The 12311-nt window shown below is 42.5% G+C and overlaps 1 pseudogene; it reads right to left on the reverse strand.

Annotated features, from left to right (window-relative positions):
• Positions 1-10265: 10265 nt before the first annotated feature.
• LOC112474448 lies at positions 10266-10384 on the reverse strand (annotated as a pseudogene).
• Between the last annotated feature and the right edge of the window lie 1927 nt (positions 10385-12311).

Genomic DNA, 12311 nt, shown 5'->3' on the forward strand with positions numbered 1-12311 from the left:
GGTATTGAAAATGAATGGTATTCCCATACAACATGTGTCTCAATTTGTAATGATATCCTACTTGCAGCTGGCTTAGTTCTCCAAGTGTTTCTAAAATGTTACTGTCTTAAATTTGAGCCAACCTACAATAACAAATTATCTAGAAGCAAAGTGGCTAAGCTGCATTTGGTGAGAGAAGAGGAAACCCTATATTTCATTCTTCAACTCTTGTTTTGGAAATTCAGACTGTAACATGATCTTTTTCTAAAAAAAAAATCTATTCGTGCACACTTTTAAAATTGTGCAGATTGGGTGTTGTGGGAGCAAGAATGATCAGGTTTAAGTTTCTCTGCAAAGTCCTGCATCCCATCAACAAGCCCTTTTGATATTTTAAACCCATATTTAGAATAATTTTAAGATATTTGGAGCACGTGTGGTTAAATGTAAAACTTTGTCATTATGATTTGTTAGATGCTTATACTTTAAATATTTTTAAGCCATTTTTAAAGTGCTTTATCCAAAAGCTTTCCCCCACTAGAATACTCTAACTGAATAGTATCAGAGCATCATTATATATAGATATATACGGTGAAGTCGCTGCAGCACACATGCACATTCTTCCTGCTCTTCTTGTTTTAATTCAAATACCATTTTTAGTAGATTCAGCTTATTTTTTAAATGTACGAAAAGTCATTAAACAGAGAGATAGTTGTTTGTGATTTAAAAAAACAAAAAACAAAAAAACCACTTCCCCAGTCCTCCCAATGTAAAATGTTCAATTTGAATTGTGTTGACTCCCACTTCTTTTTCTTATCCTGAGAGTAATTGGTAAAACTTTCCATTAGAGTATAGGATCTGAATCTGTGTCCGTGTGAACTTAAAGTGTCATATTATTCCTCCGAAATGTCTTAGGGACAATTTATTGGTGGTTAGATTGAATTCTCTACTATTCGCTTCAGCCGTCTTGGAAACTAAGACATAGTAGAATCCTGTCTTTATCATAGGTAGCTTATTTGTGCACTTAATATGAAAAAGAGGAAAGAGGGAAAAAAACTTTTTCCAAACTGAGAATCCATTTAAGCTTCTGAGGTTATAAATTTCAAGTTGACCACAGGTCTCTGGGGCTCACACTCTTTATGGCGGCAAAATACAACTTTCTGGTAAGAACAGAGGGGAAGATGGCTTAAAAGGCTCATCGACTTGCTTGGATATCTAATAGCTCTTACCAAACAGCATTTTCATGAGTTAAGTGTAAATGAGTCAGAAATATATAGATTGAATTTCTTTTAAAATACACATGGGTTTAAAAATTAAGACCAAAGTGCTTGGCAAAATAAGTTTTGGCTTTAGCCAAACCTCAAATGTTTGAAAAAATAGTTCTACAAAATGCCAAACCAAAAATACATCCAGGTCCCCCTTTTCCTCTCATTTAGTAGGATGGCATCATAAATATGGGACTTAATGTCTATTTTCATATTCACCAAAGTTTGAACAATATGAATCTCAAATGCTAATTGAAAAACTATGAAAAAATATTATGACCTTGCAAATGAAGATGAGGAGCCACCAGTTCAGGGTTCTACTTTTGATTTTAACAGCACCCCTCATTATCTGTTCATGTGATCAACTTGTTCTCTGCTTCATCTGTGTGTGTGTGTGTGTGTGGCCTATGCACAGGAATAATAACTTCTATATTTAGAGTTCTTAATTTATACTTAATTCATATATTACAATCTATAAAATTTAATAAACTCCTAATCATATCCAAACAGAGGGAGGCAGCCCCTTTCAGTTATTTATGGTTCAGAAATAGTCTTCATTTATTTCCCTAGAGGATAAAACATATCCATATTTAACTAACAGTCTATACACTGACTTCATGCAGGGACATTGTTATTAAGAGATATCAGAAAGGAAGAAAGGAATTGAGGGAGGGAGGGAGAGAAAAAGGATAGGAGGTGGAGAGGCAGGAGTCCTTGACTTGTTTTGAGGAGCTAATAACCTGCTGAGAGAGACAAGAAATAACCAAGGTCAGTCTTACCAGTAACATGCAGAACCTGCCTGCAAACTGATGTGATACTGTGGACAGTAGGCTCCCATGAGGGCAGGAACTGAGGACAGTTCACTCATTGTCGTAACCTGGTACTTAGCTTGGGGGCTGGCAGAGTGGGCACACCAGTATTTGTTGACCGAATGAATAAGAAGAATCCCAGGAGAGGACTAGCTAATGGAGTTACCCTGAGAGAGTTCATGACACAGGTGATTCAGAGTTAGGTTGTAAAACTGGGGAGGGTCGTGGTCTGTAGGTCAGGAGTAGAGGAATAAGGGATGCATTAGGATATCAAAAGCCATGGATGCACTGAAGAGCCAGTCATGTTAGGGGTGACTGTCCCCTTCACTTGGCTGGAACAAAGGGCTTGGAGAGGAGAGGAGCAGGAGGCTGGAAGAGAGCAGGTAGGTAGAGGAGCAGGAGGTTGTGGAATTTGTACTGTGCATCAGGCAACATCACCACGACCTGGAGCAGAGAAGTGACAGGGCAAAATCTGTGTTTGAGAGAAATTACTTGAGCAGCTGTTCATAGACTGAAAGGAAGCAGGAGAAAGACTGGCATTGCTAAAGCTGATCGTTGCATTCCGATGACAGGCTAATTACCAGCAGTTGATTCTAAATATCGGGAAATGTTATCGCCACAATGTGAGGGACGGAGGCTGCCCTATCTATGTTTTGAGTATGTAAAGCCATTGTGGCAGTGCCATGGGAGGAAGAACCCCTTTGTGCCCAGAGTAGGCCTTCCACTATAGCACATGGTGGAAGGAAACCTCACAACCCACAGAACATTCCAAAGTCCAGTCAAGAGGGATGCTGGCCAGGCCCCAATTGCCACAGAGATGTGCTCTGCTCTTCTGACCGACCAGCTGCTTTGAGCCTTAGGCCAGCAGAGGAGGGCGAGGTGCTACCTGTGGTGTGGCTCACAGAGGCCAGTGCCAGCTCTCCTAGTCATCTAGAGGACTTTCCTGATGGTGAACACGGAGACCGGACAGTGGCCACCCATAGTTCTGTCTTTGGACTGAAGAGCAGCCATAAGGCTTGGCTGGCTTGCTCTACTTCAGACACCTTCAGAGATTTTTACAGAATCTGAATCAGATCCTCCCCAGGCCTTTTAAAGGAGTTTAGCAACTTTTGGAGATGTCCTTTTATCTTTCTTAAACTTCCCAAGCCATAGACCTTCCGAAGCTTCCACGTGTGGCAACAGTGGGTTCTCAGTAGTGAGGGAAGGCAGTAGTGTGGCTTCGTGGAAGAGAACATCTGCTCCGGAGTTGGACTAACCTGGGTTCAAATCCCAGCAGAGCCTCTTACTAAGTGAGAGAGGAAATGATTCAACCTCTCTGAGCTCTAGTCTCTAGGTCATGAGGAATAATAACGGTGCTGGGAGGGATAGGTAAGAAAACATGTAAACTGTGGCATATCACAGGTACCCTAGAAATGGCAGTTTCTGTCCTAGTAGAAAGGCTGCAAAGCCTGGGAGGAGAGCGCAGGGCTGGAGTGAGACTTGCTGGGATCTGAAAACCAGCCGTGTCGCTTACCAGCCAGAGAGTCTGGACAAGTTTTATAACCTCTTTATGCTCAAATTTTCTCAATAATTGTTACAGTTAATTTTTATTGAGTACTTTCTATATGTGGGTGGTGTTCCAAGTATTACATGCCCACAACAACTCTATGGGAATACTATTATTAAACCCATTTTAAAGATGAAGAAACTGAGGCACAGAGAAGCCATCTCCTACCCAGTGTCATTGGCCAACAGGTGGCAGCTCTGGGATTTGACTGGCAGCCTGGCTCCAGAATCTCCATGCAAAACCACTGAGGGTATCTTAGATACAAAAAAAAAAAAAAGATAATCCCCACTTTTTAGAGTTATCAGGCTCCAATGTAAATAACACAAATATAAGTGCCCAGGAGGTAGCAAGGCACATAACAGGTGCTTATTATAAAAATTGTCACAGTGGCCCCCGCAGCCCAGAACCTCTTCCCTCAGATGTGTGTGTAATGGAAAGTAATGAAACACTTCCATGCTGTCAGCCTTGGAGGGCTGGGAAACCATCCCCCAAACTCTCCTAAGATGTCTGGTTCCGCTTTCAAAGTATATACTGGAACAAGCAGAGCACATGCTCAAAGTCACAACGTGGCGCAACCAGGATTAGAACCTGAGTCCTCATCTGCCTTTCCTCTCAGTGGGACACGGGATAAGACCAAAGCTGCTTGAGTTACACACCCTGAGCCAGGGACCGGAGTCATATTTTTGCCACCCACGGCACTGCTTCCTCACCACGGGCAGTGGATTTCAGAAAGAAAATAGGTTGTACCTGAATAACTGGGGTTGAGGGGTTGAAGGTTTGCAGAAAAGCAATTATTAACCACCTTCTCCGTCTCCTTGGCTGTTTGGGGGTGGGGGGAAGAATGCAGAATCAGTATGCTCGCTCTTATTTTTTATAGTGAATTTTTCATGAATATGAAGCCTGCCCACCCCCCCGCTAATGGGCTGGTTGTAAAGCATAAGTGTCAGAAAAACCTTTCTCAGACCTCACCTAAAATATTAAAATCTATTATTGATCCATAGACCATAGCTACTTGCCACATAAAGCTGCCTTTTTTTCCTCTGGGTTCTTTCTTCTTCTTTTTAAACTTAAAATGCCTGTGTTCCGATAATATATAGAGAGAGAAACAGCAAACTCAGTCTTAACGCAATAAGCACCTACTTTTTTTGTTCATGGCAGAATTTTTAGAAGATGTGCAGAGCAACATCGGCTAGTTTGTATATTGATGGGACTTAAACGAAAGCGCAGTTATTTTTTTTTCTAATCAGATAACTTCTCAGAGTTCTCGTTTGCAAAGCAAGGAAGCTGTTTGATGTATGCCTCTCAGATCCTTACAGCTCTGACATTGTGACCTCGCTTGTCAGGGTAAAGAAGGGGACAGATGAAACCTGGGCTAGGGGGCAGCGCCCTCTGGAGGGGAGCATGGATTTTGGGGTTATAGGAGCTGGACTTCAATCCATCTTTGCCCCAGAACTTTCTAGCAGTGACCTTGAGCAAGTAAGTTCCTTAACCTTCCTGGGAAAGTTTCCTCATCAGTAAAATGGGGAAAATAATGAATACTTCAGTGACTTTGTTGTTTCAATGAAATAAGCGTATAAGTGAAATAAGTATATTAAAGCGTCTAGTGCCAGTATTTGACATAAAGTAGGAACTCATTACATTCTGACTCCATTCATTCCCAAACCATTATAGGAAGTGCTTGGTCCAGAAAGCGAGGGGTATAGTGCTCTACAGTCTTCTTTAAAATTTTATGCAGAACATTAGCTATATCATGTAATTCTTCTTTATTTTTCTCTTGTGAATGGATATAGCCACCTGCTCCAGTACATTGTAAAGATGTACACTATTGGTCATAAATCCTTCCATGCTTTTAGAAAAAGGCCAGAGACAGGGTCATTTGATTTACTTAAACTTCCAGGTTCCAGAAGGCTTTGATGTAAAGAGGATAGATCCACTGTCTGAGGTGAAGAGACTTTAGTGAGTACACAAGAGAAGGTTCCATGGTTCAGGGTTCCTTGTCCCCCGGGAACTTTTAGAGGTCAGCAAGAAACAGCAGTGACTACTTGTAAGAATAAAGAGACTCCTCTACCGATTTAACTCATAGAACCAACTAAGTAAAGGAAACCAAAATTTTAATTTGTACAACAAAGAAAGACAGAGTTATCTCAGTAGGGGGGTCTTGTATGGTTCTGATTTTTATTGATTCAAGAATAAAATAAGAGATATTGCTAAAGAAGAAAATTATTTTTAAAAAACAAGGTCTGTGATTTAATTTTTTTTCTTTTAATATGCATGAGCTTTAGCTTGTCAAAGCCATGATGCAGGCAGCACAATGGTGATGAATTTGTAATTCAGCCCAGAGCCCAGCTCTGAGCTAAGCTGAAGTTGACCTTTGGCCCCACCCCCTTCTCACCATGGGCTATTTCCCAAAGCAATCACACTGGAAGGAGAAAGGATGTTTTTTAATGACTTTCATCAATTAGTGAACTATAAAAAAGAGATGCCATCCGCTTCATAAATGAGAATGCTTTCCTTCCATCGTGGTAAAATCCATTTCAAAACTCCTCATGAAGCAATGGCTGACGAGATGAGAGAGAACCATTTTTCAGCATAACCTCGCCTAACACTAGCTCTTTCTGAGATGGGCTTGGTGTGGAGACCTCTGTCTGGCATCACATCCAGGTTTATCAGCTGGCGCAGGTGGCTCTGTTCACTGACCGTGAAGCTCTACCCTTGTGAGTGTCCCAGAATAGCTGCGGCTACCTGAGATCAGTCCAGTCCTCAGGGACTTGTTATTGTCCCAGATCAACAGCATGGCCAACGCCAGCACTTAATGGCTGTATTTAACCGCGATAAGTGATGGGCTGACGTGCCTGAGTAAGTGGCGTCACTGGTAGGGCCTGGGTAATTGGACAAAGGCAAGCCAGCTTGGCAACGGGCATTTCTTGCACATCATAGAATTGATGCCACAGGGTTTTAAAGTCCTGGGAATAAATATGACAGGCACGGGAGCTTGCTTTTTGAACAGGTAAGACAGCTTGCTTTTCGAACAGGTAAGACAGGACAGATCTACTAGATTTTGATTATGCTAATTACAAAGGTATCAGAGGAAGGAAAGAAGAAAAAAGTTTGGAAAATGGATTAGATTATTTGAGGCAGGTTTCCTGGGAGAGGCAGATTCTAACGCTACAGAGGGACTAGCTTGGAAATATTGGGACATAGAATAGAAAAGACACTTTTCTCTAGACACACATTCATTTTACGGAATGGTTGCTTGGAAATTATGAAATTTTCTTTTAAATGCAACCCGCATAAGTCTTAGGCCAAAGAAGAAAAGGTGAGAATGGTCATATTTTGATAGTATCAACATCGAAAGAATTTATTAGTATTCAGGCACAACTTTGTTCTTTATAATTCTCTGAAAATTCTTGTATGATAAAGGAGGATGAGTAACTCAATCACGTTCTTAGCAATGCTTTTCTGCTGAAAAAGAGTAGTGTCAGGTGGTCAGGGGCTCTCTGAACGTACTTGATGTGCAGTTATGATTCCACGAGGAAGACGCTTCATTCCTCTGACCAAAAGGGGCAGGTGGGTCTGGAATTCTGAAGGTACCTGGCCATACCTGCCTGCTGGAGACCATGCGATGTGGAGCTGGTCTTCATACATGGCACAGATATGATATGCAGGATGGGCTGTGCGCAAGTGATGTTCCATGTAACAGAGCCCTGGGTCGTCCTGCCTTCAGACAAACCTCAGATGCAGAAGAAAGCCCACATGTAAGGAAGAAATATAGCCACCTCCCCAGAACTCCCTGTATTAAGGGATACTTCAAAAATCTCTGCTAGCAGTGAGTGTGTGAGGGGTGGGGAGAGGGGCTGGGGTTAATGGAGAGAAGGAGACTCTGGAACTTTGGACTTTGAGGTCCAGAAATTAATAATCTTCTTTACATACTGATAACAGATTAATATCCAGCTGCTCAAGTTTATAATCCTCCATACTTGATGGTGGCTTTGGTCCAAACATCCTACCATCACAGAACATGAGAGATGGAAGATAGAATAGAAAGTCTCACCCAAGCCCTCATTTCACAGAGGAGAGATCAAGGCTTGCTTGAGAAGATTAGGAATAGGTCCGAGGTCACAGAGCTAGTTGGGGGTCATGCCAGACTGTGACTTGAATCTCTGTCTCACTTACTGTAGTAATTTCCCCTTTGCTCAGATCAAGGAATTTAGACAGAGAGGATGGATTTTCCATAAGTTCTCTCTGCTTGTCGAGGGCAAAGTAGAAACTGGCTCAGGCTCTAGAACTTCCCGCCACGATCGCTTTCTAAACCTCTAAGCTTGCTTCCTCCCCCACTCTTGGGTTTCACACCTTGCACACCAATAACTACCAGGAAGGTGAAGTGCAAGCTTGGTCCTTCATTTTCATTGATTCCAGAATCTATTCCTGTGTCACCCACAAGGCGGCTGCCCTGAACCCGCTAGAGCCAGAAGAACAAATGAGGATGACTTCAGTACCACCCCCTCCTCAAATGTTATCAGCAGAAAGGGACTGGTACTGCCACCATCTGGCCTTTGTGGGTGTCCCAGACACAGCGAGTATGTGGTGAGAGAGAAGGAAACAGCACAAATTGTCTGCTTTGCCATCCTCTTAAAATAAGCTCGGTGTGAGGAGGCTTTCAGAGCAGCAGGAGTGGGGCTGCAAAAAATAGAGTGTGGTGCAGCTGCGCCCTTTAGAACTTTGGGGGAAACACATATTATTTACCAGACAATAATAGATACCAGAGAATAATAATGATTATTATAGTGTTTGGGATGGCAAACGCTATAGTTAAGGTTCCAGAATGGCTCTCATTATAATCCCGTTTTCCCAGTCCCTTATGAAAGCCTCGAAATTTTCTCCAAGTAGGCTGATGCCGTCCATGTTTGGCCCTTGTCCAAAGGTGATTTGAATATAAAGAAACTTATCTGAGAAGTAGTCCGCTTTGGGGGGTGATGGTTGCATTAAAGGAAAAAAAAAAAAAAACTACATTCTTGAAAAAGCTGTTGCAGCATTCTTAAGAAAGTCAAAATGGTGGTGATTCCCAGTCACTGGAAGAAAGTGGTAAGCACCTTTTTTTTCTCTTTTCCTTTTTAAAGAAAGGATTCAGAGGCTCCCTCTGACTGCAAGATTTGGTCACTCGTGGTTCCAGGCCCAGAGGTGGAGATGGTTTCCCTTCCTCCACAGCAAGTTTCAGGCCATGTTCTCTAAATGGAAAAGAATCATCCTAAGAAGCTATACACTTGTGTCTTTGGATACATTTGTTACTTCTGAGGCTCTTTCTCTATCCTTTGTAGCCTCTCATTTGATGGTGGCTCTTGGTGTTTTTGTTTTTAGAAGGAAGGGAGAAAAGGAAGGAAGGAAGGAAGGAAGGAAGGAAGGAAGGAAGGAAGGAAGGAAGGAAGGAAGGAAGGAAGGAAGGAAGGAAAAGGAAAAACAGGAAGGAAAGAAAGAAAGAAAGAAAGAAAGAAAGAAAGAAAGAAAGAAAGAAAGAAAGAAAGAAAGAAAGAAAGAAAGAAAGAAAAGAAAGCAAGAAAGAAAGAAAGAAAGAAAGAAAGAAAGAAAGAAAGAAAGAAAGAAAGAAAGAAAGAAAGAAAGAAAGAAAGAAAGAAAAAGAAAAAAGAAAGAAAGGAAAAAGAAAAGAGAAGGGAAATAAAAATCAAAGCTCTTTATTCAGAGATAAACATCCACATTTCCAAATCTGACCATGCCAAATAAAAAGGTTTCCATGGCCTTGTAATTCCACCCCCATTGCATATTTGTGGTGTTTTGCATTTTCACTTTGGTTATTTAATATACATATTAAATGCACACAGATCTGGTGATTTAATGTGATTTGGGGAACTCAGGCATTTCCTGTCATGCACATTCAGATTTTCAAACCTTGTTTTTGGCCAATCATTATTATTATTACCATTAACACCAGGATTTGGATAGCAGGGTTCAAAGCACGAGCTTGTACTTAGTCCTCCCAGTGGGCATTGGACCTCCTCACACTTGTATAAATTCGTGCTGCAGATACCCTGAGCAAGTTTCCAGGTCTCTCTGTGGCCTCCATCTCTTCATCTATAAAATGAGGAAATTGTAGTATATTATCACTGGGGTCCCTTCAAGTTCTAAATTCTATCACCTCTCTGCAATTATTTGTTCGTTGTTCTAGGAATAATCTCAGCAGTTGTAAAGATGTTGATGAGTCCTCTGTCATTACCTCATATTAGCCAAATTTTACCCATGCACATTTCTGACATTGCCATTTATTGGCAGGAACAAAAGGGTACTGTTCCGGGGCATGGAGGTTGAGAGCTACTTGACCCTCATTCATTTGACAAATGTGTGTTGAGCTGAACTAGGGGCTTGCTGGGTGTAGACATGTGAGCAAAACATACACAGCCCCAGGCCTCAGAGACTTTATAGTTTGGTTGGCAAACTTCTAAGTGGCTGCTTATCGAGAGTGACTAAGTGTCCTTAGAAAGTTATATTTCAAACCAAGGGAATAAACCAGTAGAGACAGTGAACCAGAGCCTCATGTCTGTGGTGAAAGGTGGGGTGGACCTTCCCTAGAAGCCAACTTTCCTGGTGAACAATGCTGTTCAAATTCTCTGGGATCCTAAGTCCAGGTTGTTGTTTTTTTTCTTCTTTTTCTTTTTTTAACGCCTATAGCACCTGGTATTTCTAGGTGGTCTCCCATCCAAGTACTAACCAGGCCCAGCCCTGCTTAGCTTCTGAAATCAGACGAGATCGGGCACATTCAAGGTAGCATGACCATAGACTGGGTTGATTTCTTGTCTTCCATTCCCGAGCTACTGTACAGTTTGGATGCAAAGAGATGTGAATGGCTCACCTTTGTTCAGGCAAGACCCACAGAAAGGGCATTTTTTCCAGCTCAGTCGCCTCCATAGGAAACCTCTGAAAAGAAGTCTATGTGTCCACAGTGATGTTTCATGTGCTAAGAAGTGAATCTGTTGGCTTTCCTCCTTTGCAGCAAATACCAGGCTGTTGCATATAGTACAGGGGTGAGGTCTGGAGCTCCAGGGTCCTCCGGTGACCTCGCCTGGCTTTGAGGTGACCTTGGCAAGTCAGAAGCCCTCCTGGCAGTTTGTGCAGTAACGGGAGGGTGAAAGTTACTGGGTAGCGACGGATGCTGTTGTGGTCTTCGGATGAGGGCGTGGTGCACCATGCTCATTGTGGTATTCCAAAAAGTTTCATTTCCTCACACAAAGCTGGCAGGGCTGACCCTGAGCAGAACCGTGAATGAAAGCCATGTCAAAATCACGCTGTGCTGCCTCAGTACTGGAGACTTGCGTAAGGCCTGACCTGACGGCTGGAAAGAGTTCTGCTCTGACTCACGCCTGGGTTCTCCCCGGTTGAGGGGAGGAGCGGCTTGGTCCAGCGGATTCTGATGGGCCCCTTCTCCTCTTTTCCAGGAACACTCATTCACAGGGTACCTTGCATGAAGAGAGGGCGCGGAGCAAACCATGTCACACCATCCAATGACACCAGCTGGTCAGCTCACCACCCCCTCTGGCTAAAACTCAAGCAAATAAAGCCGCTTCCTGTCATTAAGCATCTCAGAGGAAGCAGCCCTCCCTTGGTGGCCTCTAGCCCAGAGAAGCCAGCACATCTTGGACCCAGCAAGCGGGCCCAGCCTTCCTGCTGCCACCATCTCTGCTTCTCCCCAGAGGAACTTAGGGATTTCGCCCGTGGTTTTAAAAAGAAACAAACAAACAAACAAAAAACACCAACAAGCCACAAGGACCAATGTAGGTATTCTCCCCGCTACATCTTCAAGGCTCAGAGGGTGAGGCTGGAAGATGATATGGATTTGAAAACAAAAGTCTTTTTTTAATCTTTTTAAAAACTGCTGTGGTTTTGCTGCTACACTAAGAATTGTGATTTGCATTGTACGGTTTTGGACCTATACTGTTCACGTTTTGATGGCGGAGAGGGATTGCACTGGAGTCCCAACACTTCAGATTCATCTCTGTCCTGCCCAGGATGCACTTTTAAAAGAAGAGTTAGAATATTTTATTGGCTGATATACTTTTCTTGTTATTTTTACAAAGGCCACCTTTATCCTTTTTAATGCCATATTTTCAGTGTTACACTTTTATGGCTTTTAATTTTCGATTTGACAGATGTAAGAAGCAGCATGAATAGTTTATACTGTGGTTTTTCAGAGACCGAATGCCAAGAGAACTCGGTAAATGTTTATTCTTCTCAGCTTTCTCTTTAAATTCCCCTAAATAGCACCCCATTTGGGAACAGAGCAAGAGTGTTGAACTGAAGACCAAAATGCCCTCAAGGTGTAAAATAATCCGAGGGGGAATATTTGCTGGGCGTCACGAAAGACTTGGATGAAATTTCAACCCTGATGGTTTTCGGTGATCCAGGAAGCCAGTGAAGCAATCTCTCTATACGCAGAGCCCTTTCATGATAATTAGAATGGTATGGACAAACCAATGAAAACAAGAGGGAAAGTGAGAAAGATCACCCATGATTCTGTTTCACTGTTTGCTTTCTCCTGTCATGGTTAAGAGAAATGTGCAATTCGATCCTCAATCAGTGGGTGGAGGATAACAGGGTAGATTTTCTTGTGTGCACTTGTACAGTTGTAGCTGCAAGTCCAGAAGTCCTCTAGAGCATGTGTACTGGCACTGAGTTGGTGAGACAGTCGTGGAGTATCCCATTCTGATGAGT

This window comes from Pteropus alecto, unplaced genomic scaffold (assembly GCF_000325575.1).
Source record: "Pteropus alecto unplaced genomic scaffold, ASM32557v1 scaffold79, whole genome shotgun sequence".
NCBI lineage: Eukaryota > Metazoa > Chordata > Mammalia > Chiroptera > Pteropodidae > Pteropus > Pteropus alecto.